The sequence below is a fragment of the Drosophila gunungcola genome, chromosome 3R, assembly GCF_025200985.1.
Source record: "Drosophila gunungcola strain Sukarami chromosome 3R, Dgunungcola_SK_2, whole genome shotgun sequence".
Classification (NCBI taxonomy): domain Eukaryota; kingdom Metazoa; phylum Arthropoda; class Insecta; order Diptera; family Drosophilidae; genus Drosophila; species Drosophila gunungcola.
In genome coordinates this window covers 7,592,185-7,612,648 of record NC_069139.1, presented here as the reverse complement: position 1 = coordinate 7,612,648, position 20,464 = coordinate 7,592,185, and the positions used below count along the sequence as shown (strand labels likewise).

At 39.3% G+C, this 20,464-nt stretch overlaps 1 long non-coding RNA gene across 1 annotated transcript; it reads right to left on the bottom strand.

The window, feature by feature from the left end:
* Positions 1 to 51: 51 nt before the first annotated feature.
* Positions 52 to 18,199, bottom strand: LOC128251966 (uncharacterized). Its single transcript, XR_008267264.1, has 3 exons — positions 17,869 to 18,199; positions 17,020 to 17,201; positions 52 to 181 (listed from the first exon to the last, which is right to left on the bottom strand). It is a non-coding gene; the product is annotated as an uncharacterized LOC128251966 (long non-coding RNA).
* Positions 18,200 to 20,464: the final 2,265 nt, after the last annotated feature.

Below are 20,464 nucleotides of genomic sequence, written 5' to 3'. Positions count from 1 at the left end.
TTCCTGTTCCTGTTCCTGTTCCTGTTCCTGTTCCTGTTCCAATTTCTGCCGCAGTTCCTGCTCCTGTTCCTCCTGCTGCTGCTGCTGCTGATTTTCCTCCTCAGACAGTCCGCGACTGCCAGCCAAATTAATGAAGCGCATTTTCATGTCCTTGGCAAGGACTCGCCGCCGGGCTGCCAAGCTGTCGACAAAAGAGATAGAGAGGCTGGTGAATACAATGCAATCAGGACAAACTTAAATTAAAGTTACGATGTAACCACTTTTTATTTGGTACAAACACTTTAAGTGTGACCTATAAAACTAAAATATAAACTATTGTGTTTTCTGTCTACTTTTCGTATATCAAGATTTGCAATCTTTAAGTTTAAGTGAATTCAAATAATTTTATATATGATTATTAATAATAATTGTATATACGATAATTTATATTATTAATTAAAACAAATTGCAATGGTCTGATACATTGTTTTAGGTAAGGCTTGGCAACTGTGTACAAATTATTATTTATTTACCCTCATTTACAAAAATTGTTTAAATTTTTAGAACAGTAAAAAATTCGACGTAATTACCGAAGACTATAATTTGTTCCTAAATAAATATGAAAGGTTACAACCCCCAAAATTAAGTAATTTTATATCTAGTTGTATAAAGAAAAAAACCTTTTCAAAGGGTTTTATTTATAATATTACAATTTTAAGACCAAGTTCTGATCTTAACATTTAATCAATTTTTTTTTTTTTGTGAGAAGAGCTTCATTGCTTTTGACAAAACTTTTTGCCAGCCTAATGAAGCTATTGTAATTGAATCGCTGGCAGCGCGAGCTATAAATTTCATTCAATTAAAATGTTGACTTTAGCATCCACAGGTAACCGAGTTAAGCAAATTTCCCGGGCGGCACAAAAGCTAAACAAACAAACATTAATTAGAGGATTTTTTGGGCTGCCTCGGAATCGGGAAGGACTCACCTGCTGCTCTCGGCTCCAAAAGGTGCCCAATTAATTGGCAAGCAGACACGCCAGCTGGAGGACGAGGACGACGGCGAGGACTCCGAAAAGGAGGTCCCTGGAAGGAGTGAGTGCCGCACAAATAAACAAATTAAATTACATTTCGAGTGCCAGGGCTGGCAGGAAGTCAAGCGTGCGACCACTAGGCACTTGAACTCCATCCGGAGTAGAGGTGGAATGGATGAGATGACTAAGTGGATGCTGCCTTTGTCAACGGAATTTGACAGAGGAAGTCAACAACTGTGCAGCGCATTATTCAGGACCTCTGGCTCCTGTCGGCGCGAGTTGATTGCTAAGCTCCGCACTTAATGCAAACAGCCGGTGACTGTGTCTCCCGCTTTTAGATTGCACTGGCTACGAAGTACTCGCTGCATTGAAGTCCTGGGAGCATTGCACATCTATCATTGGCACTCCCCATTCAGAAAGCCCCATATAGCCGGAACTAATTTCGGCTAAAGCAATCTAAGCGATTGAGATTAAAGGTGAACAATCATGGCCAGAGAATTGGGAATAAGGTACCAGCTTTGTGTTGAATTCAATGCAATCAGTGAAAAAGTCAGGATTGAGAAACCTATTGACTTTTATTGATTTACATATACATAATCTGCTTTTGGTTATTCATTTGGTAGGGTTCCAAATTATTAATTTCAATTTTAATAATGTTTAAAAATTTTCATTTTATTTTAAATAATTTCTATCCAAGAACATTAATTGGTAAGGTATAGTTAAAAGCTTTAAGTAATGCGAAAATGTTTTACATTTCACAAAAAATTAAGGTTTGAAAGCATTTGCAAGTTGATAATTTAATTAAATCCCTACGGAATTTGTTTTGTTTGAACCTAATTGTTATTGACAATCAGTATGAATTTCATTTTTCAAATGGATTATAAGGGTGTTGTGACATGAGTAGCCCTTTGAATGTTCCTTTATTTAAAGCCTATGTCCTGGAACCCCCAAAATATCCTCTACCAGGCGGTGAAGCACAGTTATGTGCACAAAACCTTAATTTGAGTCTTAAAAGCGGGGCTTAATTTACAAATTTTTGCTCTTTTCAGCAGGTCTACATCATTTGTAACTTAGTTACGTTTGTGCTGTCGTTTCTTGATTATCACCTGTCATCATCAGACTGGGAGTTAAACTGTATATGGTCTGCAGCTTATCGAGCGGAGCAGGACGAAGGACGAAGGTCTGCTGAATACCGCCTCCTGCCACATTCTGGTTACTCATTTCCGGGTCGCGAATGCCATAAATTCAGCTGCCTGCTGTCGTTGGCTTATCTTGAACTCCTGCCCCTCGGTAAACACGGTCCAGAACAAGAACCTGAACCATAAGTTGAGCCGAGTCTGACACGTTTATGGTTTATGTTTTCTTTAGCCACATTGCAGAGCCGGCAGAAACCGCAGAAGCAGCGTCTTTTCTGCGTTTTTTGTTTAGCTGTTTTAGCACAATTTTTCTGGCACATTTCTCACTCGCACACTGGCTAAAAAAGCAAACATTTTTTTCACTTACTCGCACGCCTGATGAGGCTGTTGATGTGCAGTAAGTCAAAATGCGAGCACGAGGCTAGGGAGCTGGCATAAAAACAGGGCAACCAAATGAGAAACACGCAAAATATGTGTGCACTTCGCGGAAAAATTGATGAAAAATATTTTTGATAAAAAAAGTCGAATTATGGTTAAATTTGTTGTGCTACTAAAAAGCCAAAAGAGCGATTTTCGTTCAAAAAAGCATTAATAATGTTAAATTTAAAATAAAGGAATCAATAATTTCCGATCGATTTAAAATTGGACAAAATATTTGAAATTTTTCTTGATGCTCCATTTTCCTATGGACAATTGTAAAAGTCTTTACTCTCATAAAGAAAGAAGTTAATTTAATTTATTTAACTTTCAATTTTAGCTCTCGAATTGATAGTTAAATTGATTGAAGTGGTATCTCTTATCAAGAATTTCTTTTTAATTAAAAATTTTTGGAAGTCAAACACCAATTTTAAACTATTAAATTTTAAATGGAACAATATATACAATATCATCATTTTTTTAGAACGATCTCATCGCTATTATTTTCCCCGTGTAGCAGAAATTCATATGAACAAGTGGGCGGTGGCCTGCAGCTTCCTGGGGATTTTCTCTTTATTTTTTGTGTCTGGGCCGAGAAATTTAATTGAGGCAACCTTTAAGGTTGCTGGTGAAAGCTGGATAAAAGCTGGCCAAAAGCCAAGTCTGGCCTCTATGCAAAATGCTTTCGACCAGGCCAGCAATTTGTATATGTGTGAAAAACCTTTTGACCCTTTTCAGTTAGCTGGCTGTTGTGTGCGTGCGTGGCTGGAAAGGGCACCGAAATGGAAATGGTTAAGTCATTGAATGGCCTCATGAAAGTTAAGCAAACGCCTGACCGGCATTTATATGCGGGTATGCCCACTTGGACGCGGAGTTGGTTTCCAAGAAAAGCGGTCGGAAAATCGTGCCCAGCATGATGGCGAAAATTCACATGAATTTCATAAAGTACTGTACAGTACAGAGTATTTCAATCTCCATTACCCCGGGGTCCTCTTTCGGTGGCCCAAAAAATTAATTCTGTGCAACCTAATGGCGCTTCGTTTGAACAATTGAAATTGATTCGGAGCGCAGACCCACTGCAGCATCGAATCACGCCAAATCACAACATTACATTTCAGTTTCAGCCACAGACCCGGCCCAATGGCCACATATTTGGCATGTATCCGTATCTGTGACAGCTGCAATAACAGTCTTTGAATTTAAATTGAAGTCAAGAACAGCGAATAGGCAATTTCTGCTGAACTGACATTCAATAAAGTGCCTGCCGCCGGGCATTTGGTGAATTTTTATGCGAGTCGTAATTATATGAAGCGATTTTCCATGTCGCATTGTTGCCTATTGAATTATTAAAACTTCCGAGACGAGGCGATGTGTTTATTGAAATTGCCTGCCAACTGGCACCCAAAAAGCTTAGGGAAATGAGAAAAAACTACAGGCCAACTTCTTGGGCTCGAACTTTTACAAATTGAATTTTCGTGCGACTCAAAAACTTTTTTAGCTCGGCGCTTAAATTAAATGTGATCTCGCCTCTAAAGTTTAAACTTCAGTAAATCGATTTTTTGTTGGTACTTGATGCAGTTTGAGAAATTAAGTCTATAAGCTTTCTTATTCTTAAAATTAACTTACACTTCTTTTATTTTATTGAATGTCTTTAATTTTTACATTTATTTAAAATTTATTTCACCATTGTTAAATTATAATATAATATAAAATTATAAATATACTAAAATCTCTATCAAATTTTAACTCAAGGATTGTCTAGATAATTTCTCTTTGAAAGATTGAAAATCGGTATTTGCAAGCTCTTGAAAACAAATAAAACTCAAAACCCTAGAATCATAAAAACATTGAGTAGCGTTAAAAATTTGCTCTTTAGAAATAGTGGCGTGCAACAAAGAAGTTTGACTGTATTTAGGGTTGGGTTCCTAAAGCTGCCCCGTCAAGTAGGCAACACAATTTTTACGGCTCGTCAAAGCACTCCCCTGATGTCAAGTAATTCACCCGGGTCTGAGTACCATGCCCTCCTTTTTTGAAAAGAGGGCTAATGCCAGAATTTATTAGTGCCGCTGCCATTGTTGTCCATGTCGATAAGGAGGCAGTCAAGCTGTGCATGTAGGTGGGATCTGGGAATAGAGGTCCTATTCCTATTCCCATCCCTACATCCATTTATTCCGTGCACTATCGCGAAATTGGAATCGCATGGCGGATAGACGAGCAAAGCTCCGGTGACATTGAACAACCTTTTCTTTCTTTTGCAGCCTTCGCATTCAAATTAACTCGATGGTGAGCCGGCGGAATAGACTTCTATCTCCGGGCCCAAAGTATCGGTATCGGTGGCACCCACTCAGGAGCTGAGCGATAAATCGCCGCCTAAAATCTTCCAAATTGCTCCCCGAGCGTTTTATCTTTTGGGTTTTCGGGGCTCTGCAGGTAAACCAAGCGAAACAATGTGAACGGCTCGAGTGGTGGCTCCCCACTGGCTTCCAAATCTTTGACAATCTTAATGCGAATCCACTCTGGGGGGAAATTGCGGGGAAAAAAGAGGGGTTTTCCGACTAAACCGAACGAGTCGAGGCACTAAAACGTCGGTAAATACGGCGAGTTAAGGACTAAGGACTCAGTCAGTCAGTTGGGATCCGTTTTGGTTGGGTCCACAAATGAAATTTAATCACGCGCGTGGCGAAAAGCGCCGATGTTTGCTTTATTTTCGGCTTTGCAACTTGTGTGCCCCCGACCGATTTGATAATGCTCTCGGATCCCTCGGTGGCAAGTCGCTGGGCTGCTTAATTATGTCACAAATATTTACACCGGTGGCAGAGTGTCATGGCACGCAACGAATCCAGCCAAGGCAAACAGAAATCAAACGAAACGGCGGAGGCCTTTGTTTTTCGGATACACTCATCCATATATATAAACTTTTTTGTTCGCTATTTGAGGCAATCAAGGACAAATAAGGAGGGCGGGGTGGTGTGCACGAAAGTGGATTCCGTGATAATGGCTGGCATTAATTTGTGGCTCGCACAGACAGCTCGGGAGACGGAATCGACAGCCCAAAACTCGGGCTCGCAGGATTGGCACCCCGAACGGACGTGGCAGCAGGGAAAATACGAAATTATCCTTTTTTATTCTGCACTTGAAAAATTGCTGCGACTTAAATTGGAGAAGAATTAGACCAAAATACTTTGTTAGCTACATTTATACCATTGCAGTTTTTGTTTAATTACAATTTTGTCTTATAGATGGACTTCAATAGTCTGAAAATGCGAAAATTTTTAAAACAAAAACCTTTTATTTTTGCACTCATACCTTATTTAAAAAAGATTTTGTTAAATTGTTTGTTGTTAATAGCTTGTTTCTCAATATGCAAAACCACCTCGCGTATACGTAATTTTTAGAAAAAATCGTTTACTCTAATGTGCAATAAGCTGAGTGAACATGTTGCTGTTGATATAAGCACACAATGCTTAAAAAACAAAATTTGCCCAAATTTATTTTATTACCTAGGCCAAGAGGATTTTTTAAGTGTGAGTGCCTCTGCGTTTCTGTGCTGTTATTGTTGCGGAAATACCTTTGGCATGTTAAAAGTTATTGCCGACTCTCGCACACACACACACATGCTTCCAGCCAGAGACACATTTAACGCGCTTGTCACGCAATGAATAATGATTGTACAGGACGACAACCGGCGAGGACACCAACACGAAGAACGACAGCGACAACTACAGCGAACTCCTCGCCAAACAACAAGGTGAATGACAAGGGAACATTCAGGCCGCCGAAGGCACTGATGCCAACGTCTGCCTGCTGTCAGTGAGCCAATCGAGCATCGGGCATTACGTTAAGTGGCATATTGCTCATGCGACATGTGGTACCCCGGCCAGAGCCATCAGCATCTGGCCACCCTTTGGACTCCTGTGTGTCGTGATTAATAATTAAATATTGTCAGAAAGTCGTGAACTACTTCTCAAGAGCAGTGGCTTTATATCTATGTACTATATAAAACACCTCCTCTCTGTTTAAAAATGTCCTTAATGTCTTATACGAAACTTCAATAAAATGATGAATGAGAAAGTGAAGTACTCTTTTAAAAGCATTAAAGCATTTTTAATTTTTGTTTCAGTTGAAATGTCATGCTGAATGCCACAAATGACAGTTATTTTGATTTGTGAAACAAGCCCCCGTGATGACCAATTTCTCTGAAAGTTTTTCCCTATGCGGGGCTTCCCTTTTCGTTTTTGTTTTCGTTGTCGTTGTTGTAGTCGTCCTTGTCCTGACAAATCAAGTTACCAAGCGGACATGCGGCGAACACGGAATGTCCTGACAACCGTGTCAGCCGCGGAATGTAAACCGAAATGCGGAAAATTCAGCTGGAAACCACCCTGACGTCATGCGAGAAAAACGCTAACTAATCCAAATCTCGTGAGCTGTCGAGTTGAGCACACATGAGCGAATCGTTTGACCAAATATTTGCATAATTCGAAATCAATAGCGCCCAACCCCCACGACCTGAGTTCGAGTTCAACGCATACGGATTATGATTAATTTGTTGCAGGCGGCTGATGAAATGTTTACGGTTTTCACTGTTAGTTTTCCGCTGCTTTCGCATTCTGTTTGCCATGCTATTTTTACCATTTTTACCCGGCACTAAACTAACGAACTCCGACTCCGAACTACGAACCCACTCAACTTCTGCCCCAGTAACTCCCAGGATTTAGGTTCACTTTCATTTCGTCTCCGGATAGCAGGCACTCACGCACTCACGCACGCACGCACTCATTTCATTGAGACCCAAAGGACATATTTAAAGTTAGTTTTTGATGAGTTGGCATGAGTTTTATTAGCGGCGCCCGAAGTTTCCCTTTGACGCATCTCTTCCAATGCCGAATGAGGCAGCTCGATGAGCATCGGTCTGCTAAAAGCCATGGGGCAATAAATTAAAAATGTATCACATCATGGCGCGCGGTTAAATGGGGTATGGGAATCTGGGATTCTGGGAATCCGGGACGAGTGCCCTTCCGATTGCCAAAAACTTAATGGGTTTTGCATAATTTTCGGGGCTGACTTACGCTGGCAATGAATTCCAGTCACATGACCGCATGAGATATGCGCCAGCGCTGTCTAATACGATAATAACATAAAGAACTCCGTCAGCGGATCCTCGAGCAAGCATGAGCAAATTACAAATTGTCTGCACACGCCGTCCGCATCACCCCCAAAGCCAGTTCCAATAATGAAACCGAATCCACATCGCAGTTCACCACAGTGTTGTTGACTCTGACTTGGTTTGAGGAGCTAACTTTGGTAATTAACAGGGCAAAATTGCTAAAACCAAATATCATCATTAAATTCTTTATTGTATCTTACTTATTTCGAAAATATAAACAAATTTTACTAGTTCAGATATCGTAAAAAGTAAAAGTATTTTTTTAATTGTATTATTTCTGACTAAGCTTATTGATTTAAGGACCTTTCCAAATGCTTTTTGAATTTCTAAAAAAGCTAATAATTCCAAAAAAAAAACAAATAAATATCCACAAATTATTTGATACATTTACTAGAACTTCGATTGGCCCAAAAACATCAGAATTGGCCCCACTGCTTACCACTTCCCCTCCGAAAATTCCCAAATGGCCTCGGCACGTGTGACTGTGAAACAATTTCAGCTGCAGCCGGATAATTTCGATATAATAACAAGATGCCAAAAGTCACGTCGTTAGGGGGTGTGGGCAAACTCCTTGAAGAATGAGTGAAAGCGAATTCATCAGCGGGCCTGTCAAAGACGAACTGAAATATTGACTGCAGGAAGGCAGATAAGGACGAAAGCGACGACGACAAAGGACACAAGGAGTTGCCTCGGGCGGATGAATATAGAAAGACAATGACTGCGACTACATTACTTTTCTCTTCTTTCACTTTCACTTTGCCCCGCTGTCGTCTAGTATATACCCCCTAGTACTGCCTCACTTATCGACTGTTCCTAATGGCCACGCAAAACGGCCACTTATAGTTTTATTATGGGCTCGTATCAATTTTGATTTGCTGGCTGTCTTGGAAAAACAATTTTCTACGAATAATTTGCCAGCCATATCTGTGAGGGCGTGTGCGTTGGTACATCAATTGTGTTTGTCAGTTTACTGAGAAAAAATTAGTTCTTTGCTGAAATAAAAGTCTGCCAGGACTCAGAGTTAATCAACAGAATGTTTTTACTACTTAGAATATTTTTCTATACAAATCTAATATTTCTCTTTTGGTTTTTTTCTACTTGCAATAACAATATTTTAATTGTCGTTGTAATAGCTTCCTTCTCTTATTGTAATTATTTGCAAAAGCTTGTCAAGGTTAAATAAATGTACTGCTTTGAACTTTATAATATAAAGTTTATATAAAAATGTTGAGCCACCACTTAAGAAAATTAAAATGCTTTTTACTGTTATTTGAAAATGCCTTAAAAAATACAAACCATTTAAAGATTTAGTATTTTATTTCTTATTTCAGGTTAGATCTAATTGTTAAACACTTTGAATGCCAACCTAGTTGATGTTCAAACATTCACTATGAGCAGCAAGAAAAGTACATATTTTTAGATTCAAATATTAAAATTACGACATAGTTATACCAATATTATTTGTTTTTTGAATCAGAAATAAACACTTTTTCCCGAGTGTACTCGTACTAACATGATTTACACAATAAATGTCATGCTGGTCCTGTGGCCACTGTGCACGCAAATCCTTTTCGCACATAATGCACTCGGCAGCCGGATTTCACTATATTTTACAATTTTACCAGACAGCCGAAGGCCTTGGCCATTTTGCTGGAAATCTCTTGGCCACTGGCTTATCGTGTTTGTGCCAGTTTCTAGTTTAATCGGGGCATCTTGGCCAGGAACAGTAACAGTAGCAGAAACAGTGCCAGTGCATGTGAGTAACTTTGGAGTGACATTCTAATCAACTGCACATTAGCATGCTGGATTGGTCCTTCCAAGTGGGTTATGATCCACTTGCCAGTCATGCAACACACACAAACACACGTTTTCCTGCAGCTGATTAAGTTTTCCCTGCTGGTGAGTGGGGCAGATATTTTATGGCTAATTAAGTTGCAAAATTAACATTAAATGGCAATCTTCGCGGCGCGGAAGCTAAGGAAGTCGAGGATGGCAAGGATATGGCACACACTATGTGTACTATGTATGTATGGGGGGATTGACGCCTGACATTTTCCAAACTACGGCAGACAACTTAAGACTGCGCTTCGAATCGTCAAGGTGGCTGCGAAAAACTCATTTCGAGATAATTAGTTAAGGGAAGCGTCGGAGCCACCTGAGCCCACCAAACCACCCAAAAAGAGAACCACTGAAAAACCAACCGCCCACCCACTCGGTGTTCAGCATTTCTCATTTCGTTTGGCGGTGAAATAAAATAAAAATTGCTCACAGTCACCGGCAATATTCCTTAGCCATCTCTTTTTCTGCCAACTCAGGCAGTTTATTAAGGCGAAAATAACAAAAAAAAAAGAAGGCAGTCCAACAAAAAGACTGTGGGTACTAAAAGCCAACTGAGCAAACGCTGCAAAAAAAGTGGCAAGAGCCGAAAAAGCTGGAGGTAAAAGCAAACAAAAAGGTGAAAATTAGAAATATAAATATGTATATATATTTATGACTGTACCAAGCCAAGGAAAACAAAACGTGGGCCGCCGGAGGGGGTGGCACAGAATCTGCTTGGCTGAGCTATTTGCAATCATGAGAAATATTATTTTAATTTTTGTGTAATAATTTGCAAAAGAACATCATTTTCATAAGCCGCCCGTTCCACTTGTTTCCTCGTTGGCCCCTTTTCGCGCGAAAGAGGCCAAATGCGAAATGTCTATCCTTGGCATGAAATGAAAATGAATTTAAATACCTGAACGTGAGCCCACCCACTCCCCCCTCGGCTTTCCACCTCATGACGGCAGGAAGGCAGAAAAACACGCATCTACATTCATCCGCACTCATCAGGGCAGCGGAAAAAACCCACCCAACTGGGGGACAGGATCCCATCCTCTTTCCTGCGGCTGCCACCGGCGAAGTGTCATTCAAATCTGTCGCATCGCCCACGGGTCCTAATGTTCGGGGGCGGGGGCGTGGCAGGGGGAGGGCGTGTCAAGCACGCAGTTTACTGCAAATTTTATTTGTTGGTGTAATTTTGAGCGTTTTGCGCTTAGCGGCCGCCTGAATCTTTCTTAGCACAGGAAGAAAATTCATCCAATTGTTTTGTCACCAACTGTTGTCTAAATTCTTTGGCAACAGATCTAGTTCCAAATTTTTAAAGTTAGGCTGATAGTTTTATTGCTTGTCTTGAATAACCCTTTATCAAATATTTAATAATTCAAATATTCAATATCAAATATTCCAGCTATCAAAATATGTCATAGATCATAACGCTTGTTATGGTATTCACTAAACAAAAAATTGTGGTTTTTACTGAACACCTTTTCTTAATTTTAATTTTTAAAAATAAAATATTAGTTTTTGTTCACTTATAATTAAAGAAATTCATTGGTGTACCTTATTTATTTTTTAGCTAGCGAGCTTTATAATTAGAAAATAAATATTAAACAAATACAAATAGTATTTGTGACCGTGTATTTGCCACCCTGCCTTCGCTTGTTTGCGTGTGTGCGTGCTGGATCTGTGTGTTTGGGATTGTGTATGTGTGCGTGCCATTCATTATTTTCAATTTTTCAATTCAGAAAATTTCCATTGCCCGTTGCTGGCTGTTGTAAAGTGTTTCGTCCCTAGCGCAGCCAATTTTCGTAAATTTTTTTGCAATTTATTACGATTTTCGTTTAATTTCGTTGTCGCCGAGCGTCCCACCCTCGGGCACTATACACTGAGCCACCGCCGCGGAGCCACCGAACCAACCATCCACCCAGTCGGCGCCCTTTTCCATGTGGCATTTCAAATTTGTGGCATAATTTTCGGGGCGATGGAAAAAAATTGAAGTGAAGAGAGTGAGTGGATTGGATTGGATTGGATTGGCGAGAAACGGGCCACTCCATCGATTATTGCCTGCTAATTTTTCTCGTTGGGTGGGCGTTGAAAAGTTTTCCCCAAGACGCCAAAAAGAAAAAAGTCAATTAGACCAATTGAAGTGACGCGCCTGAAAAATGTAAGGCATCGGTTCGTGGAAACCAAAAGTTTTGGTTCCCCGAAAATTGAAGAGAGAGCGGACAACTCTAAGTGACAGCACGTGTTGGGAATTAGTTAAGTAAACAAGGGGACTTGTAGATCTCATTGGAGTCTGTAAGAAATGGAAAGGAATAGCGAAGTCCCCGGGGGAAAATACCAATGAGGCGGCAAAATAAGGAAAACCCATTTGACGGCTGAGAGAGCTCAGAATTCCATTGAACCTGGCTTCCCAGAAAAAAAAATTAGCCTTCATTAGCACTCTGATATGCGATTATTTGCCGGATCACATTCTCTTGTATCACATGTTGGAAATTTCTGATTTTCCCTGGCTTCCCTTGAAGCCTTTCTGGCCGTCCCATCAATATCCCAGACCTCAATCCTTTTTGGCCACATGCCCATGTCGTCCATCCAACTGCTACATTAATCATCCCCCGTTGGCCAGAAGCAAAGCCGACCACAACAACGGCTCACACACACTTCTGGCCGGGCCAGGTGAGTTCTCTTGCCCCAACTGGTAGCCTGTCATAAGTTATTAACAAAACGACCCTTTAGCCCACATAAGCCAAAGCAATTCGTAAAGTGCCATCACAGGCTTACACAAGCAGATACTCACTTCGATACACACGTAGACACTCGTGTACCGACTGCAATCTAAGACGATACTTTAAGCACACACTCGAACAAGAGTAAAAATTACACGGATAAATAAAGGTTTTCTATATTTTATAACATTTCCTTCATAACATAAATATATTTGTTTGAAATGGTCAACTATATTAAGTCCTTCTTAGTCAACCTTTCATTTTGAACAAAAAAAAAACCATTCAAAGATTTTTGTATTGTTAAAAAATAATTCGTTTTTTCACAAAATGTTTTTTAAGTTTATAATTTTTTTTTTATAAATAAAGATGAAACTCCATTGAAAACTGAAGTAATATATACAAATAAAATTTACTCAAATATATAGACACACAAAAATCTTGTAACCAATTACCCATACTTTTCCCCCAGTGTACTGATTGAACGAACAAGCGTCAGTAGCAATTTGTAGATTTTGTGTGGAATTTCAAGTTCGTTGCATTCTGTTACATTTTTGCTCCGGCGAAGGATAATAGGGCGGTACGGAATGCATTGCTCGGAGGCGGGGTGTATCCGAAATTATGACCACTCGGACCCAATTTACTGGCAGTGTGCCAAGGCCGCTGACGTCGTTCTGTGGCGGCTGACAGCTCATTGGAATTTGGAATTTTCATTAGTGTTACAAGTGCGCCGCCATTGAGACGGGCGGCAAAGTCGCCAAGCCAACAGAACAACAGAACCAGAGAAAAATCGGCGACGGCGACCTTTCCAAATCAAAATACACACGCATGGGCCGGGGTCAAATGGCGATGTTTAAGTGTGTGAGTGTGTGTGCAAGTGAAACATCCAAACAGGCTCAAGATTAATGTGCTGCGGGCAGTGCAAAAGTTTGCAAATGTTTGGCATTGCAATCTTTCAGGGGCGTTGCTAACAGCATTCATATATGAGCCATGTGAGGGCTACCCATATTTGCCTGAAATCGGCTTTAAGGTCACGCACAATTCCTGCACACACATTTAATAAACCCTTGCTAGTAACGCTCGGCATTTCTAATCCGCTTTTTAGAACAATTTAATATTTTTGCTCCATTAACATATTCCATAAATTGAGATACATTCAAGCTTTATTTTAAAAAATGTTAAATAAAGGTTTCAGAAGGTGTCTGGATTTCAGGTTCAGCTGAATTTCTTTCCCTAATTTCGCACTGTTTATTTTGTAAATTCTTTTAACAACGTGGAATTTATTGTAATATTTTTTTATAATTCAGATAACCAACGCTTAAAATGACCTCGAGTTTGAACACTAATTGACTTAAAAAGTAAACAAAAAGTTATGCAAAAAATCGCAAACTATTCAAAAAGTTAAAAACAATAATGCACTATTTCAGACAAGGTCGCAATTTTGGTGGCCAGTCAAGTTTGGAGTGGCTCTAATGTCTAAAACTATTTAAGTGCCCCAACCTCCGACCCGTTACCACGCCCCCCAACCCCCCTCCCCCCTTTCCACCCAACAAACAATGTTGCAAATTGCCGCTCGTTTTGTTGCTGTTGTGGTAATTGCAGTCGCTGGTTTATTACCCACACAGCCGTAAAATGTAATGCACATGATGTAAGTACTTAAATATGCCGAAAGCTCCACCGATGCGTGGCCCCAAAATTTTGACTGCTGTCAATGTCAGTAAAGCATAAAGCACATATTACTCCCGTTACTCCCCATTCCCCACTCCCCATTCCGCACCCCACGCTCCACCCACGAATGCTAAATTATTGCACCTGACATTCCGTTGACGTTTATCAGGGATTTTCGGTTTCGCCAACACTAAGCAAACAAAAGTGAAAGCGGATTTGTCTGTGTTTGTGCTGTATTGTGCATACATTGTTGTCCTTTGTCCTGTGTCATTGTTTGCATGTGTGGCGGCGAAGTAAAAGCGAAACAATCAAGGAATGCGGCACAAATAAATCGTAATGCTTTTTGCATTTGACGCACCAAAATACTCACACTGCCTGGGGGCAACACCTTGGCTATTGCTTAATATAGTACAACAGTCAAACTTCGTTATGGAAAACAATTTTATGAGCGAAGAGAGAACATATTTCAGTTTTGGAACAAATTATCTATAAACTTTTTATTTTTATGTATAAAGAAACTTGTTCATACGAATGTCTATAACTTTAATATATTCTCTGTTTTTTTAATATATTTTTTTAATATTTATTTGTATAAGAAACAAAAAAAAAGGTTGAGTTTGAACATGCAATCAGTTTATGGGATGTGAATAATTTAGTTTGAAACTAAACTTTTAAAGCTGTTTTGACTTTACATTAACTGTTTACATTAAGATGCAGTTTAGAAACTAAATGTCTTAATTTCGTTTACACTTCATTTAATTAAATAACAGAGAATTCAATTAAGTTGCAGCCTAGAGAAGCTCATCTGTGCTTTCGTTAGGTTATCAGAATTTTCCAGGCTTAAGTTTGATGTTCAACTCTGAGTGCATGTGAGTGTGTGTAAACAATTCCGTTGTGGCAAATGGATTTCCTTTTGTGTTATCAAAAGCATTTTTAGCCTACAATAAACGCGCTCCCATAAACAACCGATTCACAAACTATTTCAATTACAAAACAAGGCGGAGAAAACTCGACTGGGACTAGTGGAGGTACAAGTACCTGGGTGAGTATTCTTGGGGAAAATGGAAAAGGGGCTTTTCTATTTCCCTTTGCCAACACACAAGTGCCGTTTACATGAACGCGGTTTTATACTGTTGGGGTACACATAATAGTACTCTTAAGTTTAGTTTATTTATTTTGGGTAACAAGAATATTCCTTCTAAAATTAGTTGGCTTATTAAGCAGCAGTATCAAAAAATAACCCCTTTTAACTCACAAAAGAAGCAGTTTATTTAACCTAATCTTTAATTTGAAATTTGTATAAGCAACTATTAGAAGTAGAAACCGTCTTCAATATGTCTTGCAAAAAAAACATCGTTAATATCTGCTGCTGGCTGCTATTAATTTGGCCACAGCTTTACATATGCCACTGTGTGTTTAGACCTGTTCTCCTTTACGAGGAGCTGAAATATTTATATGCAAATAAATAGTTTAGCGAGCTATCAACTTGAACATAGCAAAATGCGTGTGTGTGTGTGTGTGTGTTTGTGTTCCTCCCACAGATGGGCGCCATTGTCATTATGCGTAATGTACATATTTCAGGGGGCGTAACTCGGCATGGGGGCGTGTCATAAACAACAGCGCACACACATTATAATGGCCCACAGATTGCCAGAGAGAATCCTTCGAGCTCGGCTTATTATTACCCGTTAATGGTGTGTGGCATTTAATTGCTAATCTATTAGTGCGAAGACAGGACCTTGAGGTGCTACGGTTCAGGATAAGATATAAAATAGTCATATTGGGTTAAGTCCTGGAGCAAGTAAATTGTTTTAATTGCCTGGAATTTGGCTTAATTATAAAATCAATAGGAAAACAAAAGCTTTAGGAATTTGCACAAGAATGAGCCGCTTAATTAACCAGTATGCATGTTTTTAGTTCAATGGAATTCACTTTAATGGCAGGATGTGTTCAGCTTTTTGTGATGTGGTATTTGCGATACATTTGTTATGGTTTTGTTACGCCCTAATCGACCGTAATGTAATTAAATGGAGGGCTGAAAAAAGCCCATCGACAAGAGGGCGATACAAAACAAACTCAAGCTGGGGCAAAAAGCAAGTGCTGGAAATAAAATTACGCAAATAGTCGGCCGCTTAAAAAAATCGTAAAAGAAAAACAAAAGACTTTCAGAATAGAATTTGCAACGGCAAAAAAAACGAGACGAGTTCTGTGAGATATTTATGTACACACCAACATAGTGAGGCTGTTGACTTTCATTACCTTGCTCAAATAGAGGGAAAGTCATTAAAAATTTTAATGAAGAAAGTTTTTTCTTTTGTTTCCCGTTGTCACCATCGTCATCGTCGTCTTTGGTGCCGCCGCCTCAACCTGATATTTAAATTTTGTTTTATCAGCATTTCTTCGCTTTATTGTTAACAATAATCGGGGCTATGGCGGCATCAGCATCCGCATCCTCATAAGCTGGCAACTCCTGCGCCCGGCAAATGATTTATTAGAGCGATAAAGTGATTAAATTAAAATTGATTTATACGGCAGGAGCAACGAGGACAACTAGCACACGGATGCCTCTTTTATCCTGTTTACTTTCCGTTGCTTATTCTCCAAAGGCGACCAAAGGCAGCTTCGCTTGCGAAGTAAAAACTTACTAATTTATGCAAAGCAGGCAGACTGCTTGAAGCTCTGCCCCGGGACGACATGGCGTATGATTAACCTAAATGTTGTACGTCCCTGATTTTCCCCTGCTTTACATTTAAATTACCAAACTAAAAAAATTGCGCTCGAAAAAGGTCCTGTTTTCGTATCCTTGTAAGGTCGATGTATTTTGTGTGTGTTTTTTTGCGGCTTGTTTGTGCTGGCCGAAATGACAGCAACGCAACTAATTTGCCCAGTACAAATAAGGAGCCAAATAAATAAAGGGAAATTGACGAGCTTTTACCCGCACCGAAATCGATCCAAGCACTGTTTATTAGATTTCGAATCCAATGGGACTCGTCCTGCCATTGAAGCTGCTTTAGGTTTTAGCTGCAACCACGTTTGCCATTGCCAAGTATTTACGGTACGATGATAGCCCAAACTCCACTTACCGTCGGATGCAGGTCTTCCTGCCTCAATCGATGCCACAATTTCTCGACCCGCTGTCCCGAGGGTATGTCCTTTGTCCTGTTCAAAATTTTCCGGGGCTTTATTTTTTACTTCTTATATTTTGCCGTCCCCTGGATGGCTGTTGTGGTTCATGCACTGACGTTGCGGTCCAAATTGAATTTCACTTGGAAAATATACGAGCATGATTAATCACTTAACGAAGGCAGGATGGTCGCAACAGGACCAAGGATAAAACCCGCACAAGCGGAGCACTCCGTTAACTCGTTTACGGCACCAGATTCGCAATGGCACATTCCGGTCAGCCACTAGCTTTTAAGTATCTTTATTGAAAAATGTTAACATTTTTTTTAAATATTTTTTTTATTTTGGTAAAGCACTGTAGCTTAACATCCATTAATTAAAATCCACAATTTTTCTTTGATCACCGATAAGTGAGAAAAATATTTTTAGCGATTTTCGGTTTTCACGACCAAAATTTAATTGAACTTTCATGGTCTCAACCACGACTTTAAATATTTCTTCATTTTGACAACATTTAATGAAAATAAAGCTAAATTGCATAACGATTTTAGAAACTCCAAACTGTTAACTAGAAAACATGTGACTGACTTTTTTTAAACAACTTTAAGGATTGCTTTTGAAAATTTGTAATTTAATTTCAATTACTAACAAAAATTTTACAACCCAATTTTTTTCGATTTAAAAATCCTTTCAAAAATATAAGTTCACATAAAATTATGAATTTCAAATATTTTAAAATTTTAAGTTATGATCTTCATAGTGCAAAAATCCACCACAAATATTTGTTTTATTGAAATTTATCTTCGTACCATTTTAAAATTCTTTTATTTAAGTAATCACATATTTTTATAACACTTTATTTGATTTAACCACTGCGCGATTGTTTGACGAAGGCGTGCTCATTCATTCACTCACTGAGTTTATCACGAATTTCATTCACAAAAATTAGTGTTTTGGCAATTGTCGGACCAAAGACCAACGCGACCAGAACGCCACTGAAAGCGACTGAAGACGGCCGATAAAACCGGAGGAAAGCACGCGGCCAGGACCTGCCACGAAGGCTCACAGCACGGGAGTGACGAGGACGCTCGGCCGAGGACTTCGTTTCGGCCTGAGTGGAGTGACGACGAGCTGGCAGGATAACACACGAGGACGATGATGGCAGCTCTGCCTGCAAGAATCTACCATTGACGGTTTGCTGGGAGGCAGCAGCAGTGGCGCACACACTCATCCACTCACCCACTCGCACGCACGCACACACGGCCATTTGTTGCAACTGGCAGGACAACTCGAGTGGTGTAGCACACTTTTGCGGGCCGCGCGCTCGGAACAGCATTTCGTCCTTCGGAAAGGGGTCCAAAGCCCGGCATTTCTCAGCTGTTCGCTTGGCGCCAAAATTCTTGCTTGCGTCCGCGCAGACTCGAAAGTGTTATACGGTATTTATCCTCCGAACTGTAGAACACTTTCAGGCAGGAGCGGTTCAGGAAAAGACTAATAGGACTGGAAATAATAGAAATTTATACAAACATTTAAAGAATTTATTAATTGTATCAATGCCTCATTTAAAAAGTTTATTTTCCGAAAGAGGGAAAGAATATATATAAAAAAAATTATAATATATTGAAATACTTCCCCATATTAAACAAAAATTCTAGATGATTAGTTTGTACTTAGTTTTCTTCTTAATCTTAATATTTTGTAGAAGTTCCTTTACCTTCCTAAGCAAAATAATTAATTAGATTAATACAAAATGTTCTACGCCAATCCAAATATTTTTGTTATGCTTGTTAGCGTTCCCCTTCTATCCGCATTGTGCCAAATTAAAATTTTCGACAAAAATGTGTCACATGAAATTCTTGTCTACCGGCTTTTGCACATTAGGTATTTAAAAAGTTGTTAAGCAAACTTTCAAATTAAATACTCTGAGCTTAAATTGTGCGAGCTCCCCTGGCATTCTTGCATTTCTAGGGGGACACGAGGACACGGCGTGTCCTGACAGCCTTTGGTACTTGATGCGTGGCACAGTGCATTCGCCTCTCATTTATTGCATTTTGCATGTGTAAAGACCGTTTTTATTATTTTGCTCACGTTCAGGATGTGTGAAGAGCACCAAATTAAGGAATTCTGTCTGCGCGAAGTAATTAAAATTGTGAAGAAAGCCATAATGCGAGTGTTTACATTCAAAAACTGCACAACTAAAGCCAGTTGAGTACCCGGCAAAGTGTTTTAATTAAGAGCTTAAGTGCTATCCTTCCCCAACAAGTGTTCTAATATGTGTTGATAAATTTTGTGCTGCGAACCGAAACGAAACGCAAAATAGGAAAATGCAAATAGCAGGCCGCTTGGAATGAGATTAAAAATGCATGACATCAATTATAAGAAGTTTTCTTAATTTTCTTCCGTCCATAACTCACATCGGCTTACTCGCAGCAACTTTTTTCCAAAGCGAACATCTCGACAAGGGCGAACGCACATGCACACATTTTCACTGAAAGCACATTTGTTTATTCCTCGATTGCGTACAAACATTTGCATTTGCATAGACAAGTTAAAAGCATTTTCCACTCCTCCGCCCGCCCGCCAAATCCACAGGACACTCTCAAAAATTATAGAAAATTGATAAAGTAACAAATTTTACTAACGAGAGAGAACTATGATATACTTCATTTAAATATAAATTTAAATGCCAAGAAGGTTAAAGAAGTTCTAAATATATCAACCTTTTACATGTACTTTTTAACATATTTTATAAATAATAGCATTATTAGTAGCCTCAAAGGTAATAAAAAATTATGCCAAATTCAATCCAAATTCTTAAGTAATTTTTAATATTTTTAAAATCAAATAGTTTATCCGAAGGACCAAAATCAAGAACAGAACGGCCTGAAAATTATAGAAAATTGATTTGAAAGTAACAATTTTACTATCGAGAGAGAACTAAGATACACAAATTAAAATGCCAAGAAGCTTTAATTATATAAACCTTTAAAATGTTTTTATAAACATATTTCTTTGTTAATAACATTTTTAGTAGGCTCCAAGGTAATAACAAATCATGTCAATTTAATCTAAATTCTTAAGTAATATTTCATATTTTTAAAATCAAATAATTTACACTTTTTTTGTCTGCACACCGAAGGACCAGAATCAGGAACAGAACGAACTTCCTGCTGCCTGAATGCGCCTGAGTCCATGCAGCTGGCACTGCAATGTGTGGAAAAACTCCTGCCGCCCCCTTTTCAGCATGCGAGATTGCAGATTTCATATGCAAATTTTGCACTTCTTCAGAAAATTATTCAAATTACTTGCGAGCGACAAGCGGCGTTGCTCTCAGATGGAGTCCTTGCCGAACCCGCCCTGCCAGCTGCCCTTTATCCTGGCGTGGATATAAGCAAAACAAAACAA